General features: G+C 33.0%; 1 protein-coding gene across 1 annotated transcript in view; it reads right to left on the bottom strand.

Moving 5' to 3' along the window:
* The window catches only part of RIT2 (Ras like without CAAX 2), a 500982-nt gene that overhangs the window by 245785 nt on the left and 236651 nt on the right, over positions 1 to 18546 (bottom strand). The gene's annotated exons all lie outside the window — the stretch shown is intronic.

The raw sequence follows: 18546 nt of genomic DNA, 5'->3' as shown, positions 1-18546 counted from the left end.
GCTACCCCAAAATCATTTTAAAAATAAGAGAACTGGGACTCAGAATTTTGGTAACTCATCCAAGTCCTCCCAGGTGATAACTGGAAAGATGGGGATTTCAGTACAGGTATTCTCACTTCAATTCCTGGACTTTTCCCAATGTACCACATTTTGTATCCTCTTCCTTCAGAAGAATATAAGGGGGCAGGGGGTAGCTGGGTAGCTCAGTGGAGTGAGAGTCAGACCTAGAGACAGGAAGTCCTAAGTTCAAACCCAGCCTCAGCCACTTCCCAGCTGTGGGACCCTTGACAGGTCACTTGACCCCCATTGCCCACCCTTACCACTCTTCCACCTATGAGACAATACACCGAAGTACAAGGCTTTAAAAAAAAAAAGAAGAAGAATATAAGGGCAAGAATTTTTGTGTCTTCAAGGCCTAAAAAGAAAGTATTACACATGTAGATGTTTAATAAATATTTGTTGTATTAAATGTCTAGGTGAAATCTTACCATTTCATTGTACTATTTTTAAATATTTTAATAGTTTGATTTTAGATATATCAATTTTTTTCCATTTCACAGTTGTGGAGTGAGAATTTTTTTTTTTTTACCCTTGTACTTTGGTGTATTGTCTCATAGGTGGAAGATTGGTAAGGGTGGGCAATGGGGGTCAAGTGACTTGCCCAGGGTCACACAGCTGGGAAGTGGCTGAGGCCGGGTTTGAACCTAGGACCTCCTGTCTCTAGGCCTGACTCTCACTCCACTGAGCTACCCAGCTGTCCCCGGAGTGAGAATTTTAAATAGCATTGTGTGTGTGTGTGTGTGTGTGTGTGTGTGTGTGTGAGAGAGAGAGAGAGATAAGTAAGGTTGGGGGTCCTCGGGGATTAGGGAGAACTTTGCTATTTCCTGACTAGGACTTCTTGTTTCCTAGAGAATTCTTTATCTCTCTGGATTTTCACCTATAGAAATATTTGCACTCACTACTTCTGTATTATGCTTCTCTGCTGTCATTCTGATCACAGAAACATCTAGAACTTCTATGGATCTCAAAGGTCATGTAATGCAATCATTTCACTTTTCAAAAAATAAAATCATGCCCAGAGTAGTAAAGTGGTTTTCCTGAACTTGTATAGCATTGTATCAGAGGAAAAATTTGAACCCAGTTCAGAATCAGTTTTCTTTTGGCCAACAAATAGGCTGTTCTACATACTCTTGCTGATTGTGAGAATGAAATGAGATAAAAGCTGTACTATCTCAGCTTTGATGGGAAGGAGAAAATCAAGCTCAATACCTTTTATCACCATGGGAGCATGTGCTGAATTAGTATGGAATTAAATTAAGTTCAAATATGGCTTCATTCACCAAATATACTCAATATGAAAGTTGTTGAAGCAGATTCAGAAAGCATCTCCTCAAATAAACAAATACAATTATGCTATAATAATCAAGGAAGAGAGGATTCTCCTCTAACCACACAGGTGCTAATTCTTCTTGGAATAAATAAGCCCTCAGAATCATTGGAGGAAATCTGGGCACAGAAGATTGAGCAAGAATTTTGGCTATGTATCAACTGAATAATATATGCTACTGTAATCATTTTATAAGGTAGAATTCAGTGTTCAACATGTTATTTCCCCTTCCATTTATCCATGAATTAAAGAACAGTACTTTTTGTATTCTAAGCATCCTGCATGTTAATATCCTTTTCAATTGCTTCCTGCTATAAATGAAACTTGTTGGTTAATAATTCAGGAACATTACTAGATTCCTTTTGCTAAGAATAAGCAATGGAATCTTTATGAAACAAGCTCACTATGTAAAATCTTACCAACCATAAAAGGCAAGTATTTCTTGTAATTTTAAAGATAAGTGGGACCAAAATCTGTAGTTTCACTCCTTTGAATAGTTTAGTTACTATGTAGTCAAAATGGATGCTTAGGAGATTTCATGAAACACTTCATTTCTTCTTTTGTGTTACAATTTATCTTTACACATGACATAATATAATATGTAACATAACCACAAAATAATACATATGATTTATTATAAATTATATTATATATCTTTAACCAAGAGAAATAAATATTCACCTTAGCCATTTTCAAAAATCTGTCATTCTTTTTTCCTCCTCTTTCTCACACCTTCTCCCTCCCCAAGAAGGAAGGTAGGATGATATAGTCTGTATGTATATATATATGCATATATATTATCATATAATACATATTTGCCTGCATATTATGTTGTGAAGAAAGACCCATATTGCTTACACTAGAAAAAAGTTCATGGAGGAAATAAATAGAAGGATGATAAATTTCAAACTGTATTCTGACTCTATCTGTCCCTTCTATGGTGGTGGATATCTTTTTTCATCATAAGTACAATGGAATTGTCCTGAATCCTTTCTTATTCATAATAGTTAAGCCATTCACAGTTGATCATAATATATTATTGTTTTTACTGTGTAAAAAGTTTTTCTTGTTCTTCTCACTTCACTTTGTATTGCTTCATTTAAGTCTTCACACATTTTCTTCTGATCATCTTTTGTCATTTCTTATAGCACAATAATATTCTATTAAAATCATGTGCCAAAACTTGTTCAGCCATTCCTTAATTGATAGACATCCCTCAGTTTCCTTTGTTTTTGACACCACAAAAAAAGAACTATTATAAATATTTTAGAAAATATATTTCTTTTCCTTTTTCCTTGATCACTTTAGGAAATAAATCCAATAGTGGTATTACTGGGTCAAAAGGTCTACATAATTTTATAACTCTCTGAGTATAATTCCAGATTGCTTTCCAAACTGTTTGGAGGAGTTCATAGTTCCACCAACAATGTATTCATGTCACTAATTTTCCACAACCTCTCCAATATTTGTCTTTTGGCCCTTTTATCAATTTAACCAAAGAGGTATCTCAGAGTTGTTTTGATTTACATTTTTCTAATCAATAATGACATAGCATTTTTTGTATAGTTATATGTAACTTTTATTTCTTTATCCAAAAACCGTCCATATATTTTGACCATTTATCAGTTGGGGGATAGCTTATATTCTTATATATTTGACAAAGTTCTCTACATATTTTATGTAGAAGACTTCTCTGAGAAACTGCCTATGAATTTTTTTTTGCTCCAATTTAATGCTTTCCTTCTAATTCATGCAAAAATCTTCCAATTTAATGTACTCAAAATTATCTGTTTTGCATTTCACAATGCTTTCTATCTTTTGTTTATTCACAAATTATTGTCCTATCCACCAATCCACATCCTATCTTCCTATCCACAAGAACAAAAATTGTTCTTCCAGTTTGTTTAAAATATCTCCCCTTATGTTTCTATTTTGATCTTATCTTGGTAAATGTCATGTTATTTGTTTATATCTAGTTTCTACCAAACTCCTTTATAGGTTTTCCAACAATTTTTACCAAATAGTGAATTCTTATTACAAAAACTTGAAACTTTACTTTTGTCAAGCACACGATTACTATAAATTTTAGTATCTCTTTGTTGTATATATATTATATTCCAGTGATCCATTTTTCTGTTTCTTAACCAGTACCAGACAGTTTTGATAATTTCTGCTTTATAATATAATTTGAAATCTGCTACTTCTAGACTTCCTTATTTAAGAGTTTTTCATTTTTTATATTCTTGACTTTTTCTTTTGTCCAAATGAATTCCATTATTATTTTTTCCAGTTCAATAAAATGATAGTTTTAGTGAGATGAAACTGAATAGGTAAATTAGTTTAGGTTGGATTTTCATTTAAATTATATTGGCTGTTCTCATTCTATCTATTACTAATTTAAATGGTTTACTTCTTCTTTGCAGGACATACTAGTTATACATAGAAATGCTGTTGATTTATGTGCATTTATTTTACATCTGGATACTTTGCTATACTTATTGATAGTTTCAATTAATTTTATACAGTTTTATCAAAACTTTGTCCATTCTGATCTCCTTAATTTCTTTTTTCTTCTCTTATTGCTATTGATAGCATTTCTAGTACAATATCAACTAATATTGGTGATAATGGGCACCCTTGTTTTACTCTTGATTTTATAGGGAAAGCTAACTTATTCTCATTACAGATTATTGCTGATAGTTTTAAATATGTACTTATTAATAATCTATGGAAAATTTATTCATACCCTTGCTTTCAAGTGTTTTGAATAGGAATAAGTATTGTATTTTGTCAAAAGCTTTTTCCACATCGCTTGATGTAATCATAATTTTGGTTATTTTTGTTGATGTAATTAATTATGTCAATATTTTTCCTTACATGAAGATCATATTTTATTTTATTTTTTGATTGTTATATTCCTGAGATTGAAATAATGGTTTATTTTTAGAAAGTAATTGGATAAAATATGATCTTTTCCCCAATTACATATAAAAGCAATTTTTAATATTTTTAAACATTTTTTGAATTTTAATCACTCCTCCTTCCCTTCTGTCCCCCCATTATTGAAAAGGTGAGCAATCTGATATCGATCATACATATGTAGTCATGCAAAACACATTTCTATATTAGTCATGTTGTGAAAGAAGACAAAACCCAAGAAAATAAAAATAGTAAAATAAAAGTTATGCTTAGATCTACATTCAGACTACATCAGTTCTTTCTCTTGAGATGGCATGATATTTTTTAGCTTAAATCTTTCAGAATTGTATTGAATCTTTGAATTTCTGAGAATAAGCCATTCACAGTACAATGCATTTTCAGTAAAGAACTATATAGTAAAATCTATGCAAAGGATGTCATTCGAAAAATTCTCTAATCACAAAAAAGAGAGGTACCTATGGAGCAATTTTTGTATCCCGTATCTATTCCAAGAAATTATGAGTAAGGATGTCAATGCATTGAGTAGACAACTGAGGGACTATTTAGGAGATGACATGGACAAAGATCTCAGAGGATAATCAGGCATCACTATAAAATAGGAATACCTATATCACTAAGATTATAGATTCATTTAAGTTTTGAAAGGCTAACTCATAGGATCGTTGTGAGAAAAATTATTTACCAAATTTAACATGACATATGAAGGTAAAGTCTCTTATTTACAAGATTATTATGGAAAAGAAATAAAGTACATCTAAAAGAACAACAGAGACTTGAGCTATTAAATATAGTATTGTCTTTAATATTATTCTCCCATCACCATAGCCTCAGATAACAAAGAAATGCATTCAATATTTGTTAAGAGCAGCAATAAAAGAATGTACAAGGAACTTCGCAGGCTAGAAAATCTTCTGAAAAAGCAGTAAAAAAGTCAATAACATTTTGGCTCCTCCCTGCTATGTTGGGCACTTCCATGTGTCCAGCATAGGCAACATGAACAATAAATAGACAATATACTTTTTTTTTTTTAGAGCTCCAGCTTTGATGGCCTCTTTTTTGTCTTTTCATAGCATTAAAAAAACTATTCAGATAAAGAATCGTTGATGTCTATAAACTATTTTTCCCCTTTCCAATAGAATTCTGTTCTTGATAATCTTTCTACAGCTTGTCTAATGAGAGTTAACAACTGTATTCTTCAATCCAGTGGCTTTGAGTCAGTGTCTCAGTTTAAAAGTCCTCTCTTCATACACTTGTCCTTTTCCAGCTTGCTAATCACATTTCTCTTCTGCTCTCACTTCCCAAAGTTCCATCTTATAACCTTGCTTAATTTCTAAGAAATGCCTCTTCCTCATCAAAATTTTATTCTCAATCTTTCCATTTTTCTTTTGCTGAGAGTAACGTGTATTTCTTTGAAAAATTACATTTCTTTTTTTCCCAAAAACAAAGAAAACTTAAATTCTGAACTACTAGTAGCACATTGTTTAAAGAAAATTAGAAACATACTGTATTCTTCCTTAATTCATATCTTAAGTATCATATACAGTTCTTAGTGTCATACTTTTTAAGGTCCCTTTAAAAAACAGGAAGAATGTTGAGCAATTTGGAGATCAGATTAATTCAACTTGTAGGTGGCCAAGACATTTACCACTTTTCCTGGTTTGACTCCTCCAGCTCTGAAAAGTCAAAATCCATCCTTTGTGCTGTCACTTACAGAATATCCATCTATCAATAGCATTCTGGTAAAGAATCCATGATCTCTCTATCACATTAGGTGTGAGTGTACCCCAAAGTATTATTCAATCCTCTCCTTGGTTCTCTGTTTCATTACTCTTGGTTTTTTCGTTAACTTCCATGGACTGAATGAACATTTTTATAAAGATAACTCCCAAATATATGTAGCTAGTTTTAACATCTCTTTTGAATCCTTAACTACATTATCATTCACTGACTGAAAGATTATAAAAAGTTTGTAAGAACCTCAATATCATAAACATTTCATTCCTCCAAATTTTCCTTTATGCTTAAAATTAGAATCATCATAAACTTTTCCCTCTCCCTCTCAACTCATGCTCAGTCAGTTATTGGGTCTTGTTGATTCTACTTGCACATCTCTTTCATCTATTCCTTCTTCTCTATGACCAGAAACAATGCCCTACTCTATTTTCTCATTATCTCTGATCTAGTTTATCATCATAGCCTTCTAGTTGTTCTGCTACACTCTCTATTTTTTAGAGAATTTTGTGGTCAGTTACAAAAAAAATATCCCAAGTGTGAGAATGGAGGCAAGGGATGGAATTCTTGCAGTGGGCATGAAATCTTGGAAGAGGAGACCAAAAGACATTTGGAAGAGCAGAGACTTCTGGGAAGTCTGGACCTGGAAAGGGTTTTTGAGGTTAAAAGCTCATAGAGGGGAGACGTAGGGAACAAGCTTTGTGCCACCAGAAGACATCTTCGAGGATCCTGACATAGAGAAGACTTACTACTGAAGATTCAATAACATCTTGATATCTCCTGTGTACAAGAAGTACCATTCAGTATTTAGGGTTTCTGGACTCCTTGGGGAGCAGTTCCCTGAACCCTTCATTCCTTGAACCTTGCCGTATAATGTCCCTCATTTTACATAAAAAACTGAATAGATGTATAGGCAATAGGATTAGCGGGGAAGAGCAGATGAAGCTCTGAATTGAGACAGACTTGTTCTCTCCAGGTTAAAGGACTTGGGATCAGTCCAGGGTTACCTGCACCCCGTATCCTCCAATATTACCCTGCATCCATTCCTTTAACATTGTTATCTACAATAAATACTAGAAAAGGTCAGATCATGTTCAGGTTCATTTGGGGGACAGTTAGAGGAGGGAGTGCTGCAGCAAAGTCAGGCTGTGTTCCATCTTGAAGTCACCTGTAGTGAAGAGGGGTAGATTTCTGTGAACCTCGGTTTGTAACAACATTGAACCAGATCATCCCATACCCCACTGGGTAACCTTTCCTCCAATCCCCCAGGGGTGGCATGCCCTCCTAGGGCCTCCCAATTTCCAAGGGAAAGTCTCACAGTGTTAGGGGTTACCAGTGAAAGAGGAAGGGATTGCAACACAGACTCCACCTTGTTTTCTAGCTACATCCCCCTCCTCTTTAGCATCCCCTAATACGAGTGGTGAGCCGAAAAGGATTCTAGAACCTAAAGAAAAATTTTAAACAGCTAGAAAAAGAGAAAAACCTGTGTGAAAACTAGACAACAGCCATCTTTGTTTTTTGCTTCCTACGGTAAATATATGATTGATATGACTAAAAGAACTTTGTTTTTCCTCCTCTCCAAAAAATGAAATCTAATCCCCTTAGCCTGACATTAAATGTCCTCCTCAAAGACACTCCTCCTACGTTTCTTCCTGCTCTCATATGCTTTTTTTTTCCTGGTCAAAATATTAATTAATTATTCTTTCTGCTCAGTATTGTATCTTCTGCATCCATGAATGAATGAAAAAATATATTGAATATATCAGTAAAAGTAAACAATTCAAGTCCTTCCCTCAAGGATATTACATTCTCTTAAGGGAAAACATCAAGTACAAGAGAGCACTTTAGTAATATTGATTTGATTACTATTTTCTGAGTCAATGCAGAAATGAGAGGAAGAGGGAGAAAAATATTCAAACAGTTAAATAGTGTGATGGTTTCTAGGGAGTAGTGTGGGCTAGATATAGTGAATTTTCAGAATCAGAAGTTCATCTTTCAAAGACAGGAGCTTGGGAAACAAGATCAGGAATCATATTTAGAGAGTAGAAGCATCACAGAGAAATAGCTATATCTCCATGTTTTCTCACTACTATATCTTGTAACTATTACCAACTCTCTGAATCTTTATCTTTTTTCTTGGGACAGATATTAGTACTAATTCTTCAGTAAAGGTTTCCCTGACTCTTTAATTTGTTTACTGCCCCTTGCTCATTTTTATTATACTTACTTTGAAATTTACTGTATATCAACATTAAAAATTATAAGATCCTTGACAATAGACAGTCTTTTCCCCCTTCAGATTCACAGCACTCAAATGACTTACAAATATTGATTTCTTAAATGTTTATTGAATTGAATATTATTTTCCTGGAAGGGGAGATTTACATCAGCAGTGGACAAAGTTATAACTAGAAATTTAAGCATCAGTCATTGGGCATGTTAGGGAAATTCCTTAGGAATGAGGGGTTGGGTGGCCTTTCAAGCATCCCTGAAGTAACATTGAAGTAACATAAGTCAGTCTTTTACTATAGATTTTTCTGTCCCTTCCTAGAATAATTAAAGAAGTTTAGATCTTAAAAGGATTTCAAGATCAAATAATCCAATATCTTAATTTTATGAATGAGGAAAAGCAGAAGGGCACAAACTCTACTGTGCTTGAATATATGTTTCTATGCTTATATATTCATATTTCTATGCTGTTTTGCCCTTCTTTGTTTATGTCTACCTTTAGAAATGCAAATCCACCAAAGAATTCCCCTAATCAGAGCAGACTTCTTGCTTTTCCTAGAGCAGGTTTATATGGGAACCTATCTTTGATTTTTCTAGAAACCATGAAGAGGTTTCTTTGCAAAAAGGCAATATAATTGTGTTATAAAAGGATTATATCCACTGCATATTAGTACTCCCCAAAGTGAGAATGTAAGAAAGCAATACAATTGTGAGAAGAAAAACACACACAATGAAATATATTTTCTTAATTGATTTATAGCATGTCATTGAAAACTACATTGAATGAATGAATAAAGGGAAAGTGTATTCTAGTCCACATAATAAAAGAGGCTCTCATTGAGCAAACAAAGCAGTGTGCAACACCAAGGATTGAATGGAAACATAAATTTAGCTTTTGCTTTTTCAGTGTGTGCACATAAACCCTAGTCCTTCTGTTTGGCAGAAGTCAATGTATTTCATCCAGGACAGATTGAGAAGAATTTTAGAGCTGGCATTGACCTTAAAGAAATAAAAATCAATTTAAATGATGGAACTGTAGCACAGAACAGGTTATATAACTTCCCCAAGGTCATACAGCAAAATAGTCAAAGTTCAGATTAGGCCATAGGATGAGAACATAATACAAATTACCAATCATGTTGTTTTGTTTCAGGTTCTTTGAAAATTTAGTCAGGTTTTTGTTTTCCTTGAGGACTTTTCCCCTTTTATATGTCTTTCATATCTTCTTTCCTTTTCTCTATCCTTATTATCATTGTAATTTAGGACCTTATCTTTAAGCAATGCCTGGCCAGTCATTTAAATGAAAATGCTATGCTATCTTTCCCAGTATAGTAATTAATTCACTCATTCCACAAATATTTATGGTACAGTCTATGTTCAGAATGCAGTATATAAAAGATGATCTAATAGAGATAAAATTATTGCATAAGCCTTGATGCCTATACTCCAGGTACTCACATTCAAGTAAATTTCTTGTGAGAAGATTCTGTTTCATAGCTATCTTTGTAATAATTGCACCACATAGAGACCTAAGGCATCATGGATAATTTTATTAATAAAAGATGATTACATTTAAGGCTAACTCTGTCCTGACAATAATACATACATTATATACATAATATGTATTCTGTGTGTACATATATATACACATACATGATTATATCTGTCCTACCGAGCCACATGTATGTGTGTATTTGTGTGTGTGGTTCGGTAAAAGTAAGACATACAAACACAGGCCATTTTGCTTACTGTTGGCAGAAACATCATTATCCTTATACACTATTTCGATCATGTTAATTTTCTGCAAAAACAACTCAGAACAATTCTCAGAATTCTCAAAAAACTCGTTTCCTATCTCATAGTAATAGTAACTATAATAATTCCCAAATTGTTTTGCAATATTTAAAGGAAGCAAAAGCAATACACATCAAGACCCTTTAGAGATTACTCCATCTATCAATCACTCATCTGTCCAACCTCTCTTGATTTTCCACTGAAAGCCTGGAAGACAAATACTAAAATTTTAGGGGAAGCTCAAGAAACAAACCTCTGGGGAAGATTTTATGGAGGTCCACTCTAAAATGCCAAGATCTCAAATTTTATTTTGAATAAGATTAATTTTACTAATGATCAGTTAAATTTTGCCTAGAGAGCATGCATCACCAATTTTTCTCATTTATAAAGGCACCCCAATTCTAGTAATTACATTTGCACTTGGTGCACACAACTTACCCATAATATGATCTCCTAGAGCTTAATCTTGGTTTTAGTCCTACTCCTTTTAAGGATCATTCTTTCATGCTTTACTCATCCCATGAGTCCTTTATACTGTGACTGCTGGAACCCATATTTTCTTACTATACTGCTCCATCCTTAAGCATTTGGATTTAAACCATTCTGCCCATCCAAGAAACCATTCCTTTTAAACCATTTCTACCAAGTGTTAATTACTCTCCTATTATTCCTGAATTCTAGGAGCTGGAGGAGAGGAGGGCAATCTTTTTGCTTCCAACTCTTAATTTCGGACCATTCCTTTATATCCTCAGGTAAATTTTTTTCTTATCTCTGCAATCTTGGTTGTATAATCTCCTCATCTTTGTGGCTCTCATTTGAGATCCAGGGTCATTTTGCCAACTTTCTGAATTGCTTTAATAAACTTGGCTCAATCTTTGTATTTATTCTGACTTTAGGGACAATTCTCACAGACCATTATTTACACCAAATCCTATAATATCCTGATCCTTTATTTCCATCAATCTATCAATTCCACTGTTCTCTGAATCTACTCTACATAATTTATTTTTTGCCTCATCTTTATATTCACCCATTAAACAATTTCCAGGATGTGAAACTTTAACATTCCTGAGTCCTATGATAAAGCGTTATCTTTTTTTCCTACTAAATCATTTACATGAAAACTAATCTTATTTTAATTTTGAAGTTTCTCTTTTTATTATGAGGTTAACAATAATTAAACAGCTTTTCAATATACAGTATGATGAACAACATGAAAAGGTATTTCCTATAAAAAATATTAACTTACATACAGGTTTTTAAAGCTCTATATGAAATTGAACATGCCCACTATAAAATTATGTTATCTGTTTGGTTCCATTTTGGATTTATTTTTGTTTACTAAAGTGAATAAAAAAAATACATTTTCCTTTTATTCTGTGTAAATAGAATTTTGTAGCCTTGTACTTCATCTCCCAGAATTCCTTTTGCTTATTCCTCTCATTATGTGCTTACCTTGTATCAATAAAATTGTGTGTAACTACATACCTCTCACTCTCCCACCTGCGGGGCTGGGAAACTCTTTCCTGAGGTTATCACTTTTCCTCTACTTCAAGTTATTATTAATAAATCTTATAAAATATAATACTTGGAGTATTGGATATTGATTTTTAATCTTACAATTCTTTTTTCTTTCTTTTTTTTCTCTAACTCTACTGACTCACTCTACCCCCAAATTTCAACTCACCTTCATAAAAATTAAATTAAGTCAAATAAACACACCGACCACAACTGAAAAAAAAATCATTTCATTTTTACACCTCTAGTATATTACTTTTTTTTTGAAAGATATGAGAAGCATATTTTATCAATAGACTTTTGAAGCCACAACTGGTCACTGTTCTAATCAGAATTCTGAATTTATTCAAAGCTGCTTTCTTTTGTGCTAATGTGATTAACCTAAAAACTGTTCCCCTAATTTTGCTCATTTCACTGTACAACCATCTGAGTCTTGTCTGTGTCAAACAGCCCATGTGCCATCAACTGATCTTCATATGAAATGAACTAGAAAACCTGTGCTATCTGTCAGCTTTCATTTATATGCAGCTATTTCCATTTTAAACCTTCACCATAATGTGAGTTTTTGATCAAAGTATTTTGGTCAGGGCTCTTTTTTTTTTCCTGCCAAGTGTTACCAGTATTGTAGATGACAGATGTCTTTAGATATATGCAAAGTTTATTGTTACCTGGCTCTCTTTTCCCTTCACTAAGAAAATGAATAATGACAAGGGCCTAAGGGAAGTTCTTATAATGCTAACAATAGTGCATAATCTCCAAGTATGCTTCCTTTCTGTATATCTTGAAGAATCTAATTTAGATAGCTAAATTAAGAACTGAAAGTACAGCACCTCAAGTTGACTAATGGTAGTAATAAACATTCACATTTAAATAGTGTTTCATAGTTTATAAAGCACAATTTTATTTGTTAACCCATTTAATTCTCATACCAATCTTGTTTTATAGCTGGCACAGATAGAGTCATACCCATTTTCTCACTGTGGAAACTGAGGATAACATTAAACAAATATTGTTTTCTCAAAGCTAGTAAGTAGCAAAGGTATATCACGAACCCAGGTCTGACTCCAGAATGGATTAGAGTATTAATTGAACCACTCTGATATATAGTGGACACTTGAAATAATTTATTTACAGGGACAGAAATAGGTAATCTTACATTACCTTCTTGTAAAATTGAGGATGAAAATGTTTTTTCAAGGAAAAAATACTATAAACCAATTCTTGAATGATTTAGACATTTACAAAGTATTTTTCCTTTTGAACTGTCTAGAATGTTTTTCTCTATTTCTAAGAAATATTTCATTGCAACATAATGAATAGTGCCTTTAGATCTGATTATATAATCTAGGATGGCAATTTGGACTGCATCTTCTGAAACCCAAAGGGACACAGAATTTCATGAAGACTCAAAGGGAGGATGAAATACTCCAATTAACACTCAGTTCTAAAATCCAAAGACGAAATTTTGGCTGTACTTGGCTCATATAATCAGATATCATCACTTACCTGCTTCATTTTTTAAGTTCCCATTTCTTATATCTGTGATAATTCAGATGAATACTTGCATCATTATTGCCATCTAGCAAATCTAATGACTTAGAAAATACAGAAAAATGCCTTTTGAGTTTAAAATTACACAAGTAATTCTTTCTTGGAATGAAACTAAAGTCTATGGCTACTGTTTCATACAATTCTATGAATTTTGGACTTTGAGGTAATCTGAAAAGTCATCTAATCCAAATAACCTATTTGTACATAGAGGACAAAGTGATATTGCCAAGGTTACATAGCTTGCTAACAAAACAGCCAAAGCTGGAACTCGGGTTTATGATTAGTCTGTTTGACTAAGCTTACTGTTCTTTCAAGATGTCCAATTATGGTATTCTCCACAAATGGGCAAAAAGTGAATATGAGAATTCTTATATGTTCTTTGTCTTACCACAAGTTAAGCATTTCATAGGTAAACACACTTAATTCTTAACCAAGAAAAGAACTTGTTAGAATAAAGTGCATTTCTTCATTTCTTCCATGAAGTCATGAATTCCTTTAATGGTTATATCTACACTTACTGATTATAATCAATTATGAATGAACAAGCATTTATTAGCTACTTAGTCTGTGCCAGGCATTGTGCTAAATGCTGATGATATAATAATCCTCATCCTCATTCAAAAATTTAAAAAAAAGAAAGTACTCCCTCTGCTCAAGGAGGTTACTTTCTAATGAGATAAAACCACCCACTGTGTTTTTGTCTATATAGTCAGAGGATAATAAAATAAAATCAATCATCTTTCACACAAAAAATTAGCTATCAAATATATTCAGTCATGTATTACTCATTTTATAGATATTGCTTTGTTATTTAAATCCTATATATGCTTTTGAGAATAGGAGAGATGATTTTTTTATTATGCATCCTCCACAGCTACCAGTTGTGCAGTTTTGAACAACAATATTGTACTGCCTCTATGAAGCCTTTCTTGATCATCTTCCAAATAATAGCATTCTGCCCCTCAAATTATCTTATATTTTATTTTCTGTTTAGATATTTTATCTACACTAGAATGCAAACTCCATGAAAACAAGAATTCGAAATTAAAGAAATTCCCCAAAGAAATCTCCAGGAATTGTTACCATTCCTTGAGCAGAGTAAGAACTAATAAATGTTTTTAAAAATTAAATGGAATTGATAGACTTTGGATTGACTAAATGATCTTACCACAAGAATTGCATTTTATTTGCTAAAAAGGTTTTTTTTAATTTGAGAGACAATGCCATTTAAAAAGCATTCTAGTTTCATGACTTTTTTATTACTTCATTTTCTTTCTTCCTTCCTCCTTTCCTCTTTTTCTTTTTTCTTTTTCCTTCTCCTTTCCTCTCCTCTCCTCTCCTCTCCTTTCCTTTCCTTTCCTCCATCATAGTAATAGATTTGGAGGTCAGAATGGGCAAAGTAGAAGAAAACAGAATGTATTTCCTTGACTGGCAAAAGAGGGACAGCAGAGTTATACAAGAAATAGCAAAAAAAGATATTCAGGTAAAAATCACCTACATAGAACTTCAAACCTATCTGAAAAGTGGTCTTGATTATCAGCTAACCATGAAATTTCCTGCCGTACTTAACTGAGGGTTGGATCAAATCTGCTCAACATTTAGGTTAATGACCTGGAAATGGGAGTAAATAGGACATGGATGGAATTTTTCAGAGTTAGTGTACAATTGAAAACAGGAGAGAGGAAAATGAACTGCATCAGAGAAATCCATGGAGATTTAGGCTAGCAGAAATAACAAATTTGATTTGGTTTAGAAAAATGGAAAATAATACATTTGGGAAAGGCAACAGTGAAACCAAACTTGGCACTTCAGAGAAAACTCAGAATTGTAACAAGAATGACTTAGAGGATGTAACAGACTATATAAAACCTTGAAGAGACAAGGAGTTGGTCCCATTTATTGTGAGATCATATATAGGGGGGGAATATTCTGATGAAGCAGGAAGAACAGAGTTCTCTCTCAGTGATTCAAGATTGCAACTATAAAGGACCACCTTGGGTTAGGGCCATCTTAGCATCAAGAAGAGAGGAGACAAATGGGATAGTGTTTAACGATGAGCCACAAAGATGTACCTGGGACTGAAGGATTTATCTATCAGGGAATATGATTGATTTGGGAGAACAAGCAAAAAAATAAAGCTAAATATATGTCATTTGGTTCGACAAATGTTTGAAATTCAGTATCTGAAAGTTATAAAGCAGAAAGGAGATGATTTATAGAGCATAGCTGAGGGGGAAGAATGAGGAATAATGAGAGGTAAGGAAGAAAAGGGAATTTTAAGTAGAATATCCAGACAACTTGATAGTAAGTTCTATTAGTTTCTGAAATGTCTCCTATGGAAAATGGTAGAAATGCCAATCCCACAGGCATTTCCAATGAGACTGGACAAACTGCAAATCTATTTCATGAAACATTTCTCTACCTAGGAAGGTGGATAGCAAAAATGATATTAAAAAATAGGCTTTTTCCATATCTAGTTTTCAGGATTCAGTAGGGCTTACAGCATTGATGGATGCCTCCAAAGTTTTGAAAGTCCATTCCTTACCTCCCCAAGATAACATTGTAATACAAAGCTGCAAAAATAAGAAATTACAAGATGAAAAGATTTCTCTTTTAGAACGAATCTTTTCTTTTCTCCTTTGGAGAGAATTCACTTTTATCAAAAGAATTTTGAAAAACATTTTTCCTAACATAGAGTTTTTGTTTTCCATCCTTTGCTAATGTGTATATATTACGCACAACCCCACCTCCACCCCCATCCATATGTGTGTGGGGAGGTTATATACTAGCCTGTGGCTTACAGGCATAAAACTGTTCAGTCGTAGTCAAGTTAAAAATCTATTGAAATGATATCTTTCAGAAGAGGGGTATTGATAATGAATCATCAAACTATGTCTGAGTTTTCATTGGTTTCAGAAAAGTTATGTATTTCATAGGTGGTATTAATGCCACATTTTGCATTTGGGAAATTTTGAGGGGGAAAAAGTGTAGAATCATTTCTGGTTTTCTTTATTCTGCTTTGTTCAAACTGAAACTACTAATCCAAATGATCGTGAGAGGTCCTAAAAGATTTTGATGTGACCATGTGGTAGCCAGATTTGCCTATATACTACTAAGTAATGTTTTACTCATATGCCAGAGTTAATAGTTTTTAGAAACCCCTTAAAGAGTAATGAACAAGAAAAATGTTTATGTCATATTAGCAATCATAATATCAACTTATCTGCATATATTCAAATATTTAATGGCAGCATATTGATTTGCAATATTTTTTTTTTCAATTACACAGATCCCAAAGGATCTAAACCTATACTGATTGGGCTGAATCAAGTCCACATCCTCTGACAAATTGGCTGAAATGAATCCATCTAATGGTTAGTTTTTGTTTTTGTTTTTTCATTTTTTTTGTAGACATTGTAAGGATACAAGTTCAAAACTCGGGCTACTCATATGCTATCTCTGAGTTCATATTTAAATATGCTCTTTTGCTGATACATTTCTCTCACCACAACCTTTATTCCAAACTCTAGAGTTCTTTCTTTGCCATATTCTGTCTGTAGTATGATACTTATTAACTCTTTGGATACTGGAGTATACCATGACCCCTCAGTGGTCCAAACTCAAAATATAGTTCCTTTTACTGTGATATTAAATTTGCCACTGAATGACTTTGAGCACATCATCATCTCACCTTTGGGAATTTTAATTTCCTTGTCTTTAAAAGAAAGCGCTTGGACTAGATCAAAGGCTCTTTATTAGGGAGGATTGAGTTTATATCTTTGCAGACAATTCTATTTCAATATAATTGGGTTCCTTCGTGGTCCTATATTTTTCATTTTAAAGATTAAAAAGCATTATTTTGAGGATTCTAGAAATTTCTACAAAGGAATACAAGATATTTTAAAAAAGAAATAACAAGAACCCCTCGACTAGATATCTCTAAGATTAATTCTAGTTCTATTTTTTCTATGAGGCAACATCTCATCGAATTTTGAGAATATATCATATACTGATGAACAAAAATGAAATGCCTACTTTCTGTGGCCAAGAAAAAGGCAAAAATTATTTATAATGATTAATTTAGTTTTGAAAATGAATATTACAATTATGGTACCTCCTATATTAATTTTCCCCTTTAGAAATATATTGGTGTTTTTTTCCATCATTTTCTTTAACTACGATTCAGGAGAATAATACCTAGATAGGAAAATTTGGAGGTTATTTTTTCCATCTTACTCATTTTTCTAAAATGTAGTGCCTTTCAGATTTTACATATGGAATGATTCTTCCTAATGGGTTATTTTGTCCCTAGGCTTTCAAGATTATAATTTAGTTCTTCATTGACATTCATTTCATGAGATTGTTTTCCTTCTTCACCTAGGTATAGCTTTCTGGATGAAACTGATTTCACAGTCTCTTCCACAGTATTTTACAACTTCTGTTTTCATTTCTCTCTATCAGGTTAATTTCCATACTTGCTCTATCTTACCAGTTGGTACCAGTTCTGGCCACTGATATATTATAATATGATATGATGTTATGCGTATGTAAGCACACAAACACAAACAAATCAAGCGGGCATACATCATCAAGAGATGTCACCATTTATCATCAGATATCTTCTAATTTTTAATTGATGGATAATATTCATTTAACTAAAATTATTAGGAATGTTTCCCCTTTATATCAAAGATGTATTAAAATAAAAAGGTAAATATTACATACAAACAAAAATATTTATGTCAGATCTTTTTGTGGGAGATGAAAAACTGGAAAGAATATAGATGTACTTTGATACTCACGGCCAATGACTGAACACTTTTTTGCACATCATTATAATGGAAAATATTGTTCCCTAAGAAGTGAGCTATTCAGAGAAATGAAGATCAACATATGAATTGATGTAGAAAGAAAGAAGAGATTAGGGAAACAGTGTGCATAACTACAAAAATGTAAATGAAAAATAAAATATTAGACTGAAGCTTAATGAATGTGTGTGTATGTACAATATTAAACACCATTTTTAGCCCCAGAAAAATAAGAAAGAAATATATATCTCAACCCTTCTTTGAAGAATTGTACTACTGGTGCAAAGCACAGAATAAGCTGTCAGACATGGTAGCAACTTTAATTTATTTCCCTGTTGTTCTGAGGACAATTCATATGAGGGAGAAACAGAAAGAATGTATCTAAAAATGTCTAATGTATAAACAAATGGCACTAGTAAACCTTTATTTAGTGAGTTAGTAATTTTTGAGAAATAGATTGCCTTCTGAATATCACTAGTGACCTACCTTTCTTTCTTCCTTCCTTCCTTCCTTCCTTCCTTCCTTCCTTCCTTCCTTCCTTCCTTCCTTCCTTCCTTCCTTCCTTTCTTCCTTTCTTTCTTTCTTTCT

Source organism: Gracilinanus agilis, chromosome 1 (assembly GCF_016433145.1).
Source record: "Gracilinanus agilis isolate LMUSP501 chromosome 1, AgileGrace, whole genome shotgun sequence".
NCBI classification, from domain to species: Eukaryota; Metazoa; Chordata; class Mammalia; order Didelphimorphia; family Didelphidae; genus Gracilinanus; species Gracilinanus agilis.
This window is presented reverse-complemented; position numbering and strand designations above follow the sequence as displayed.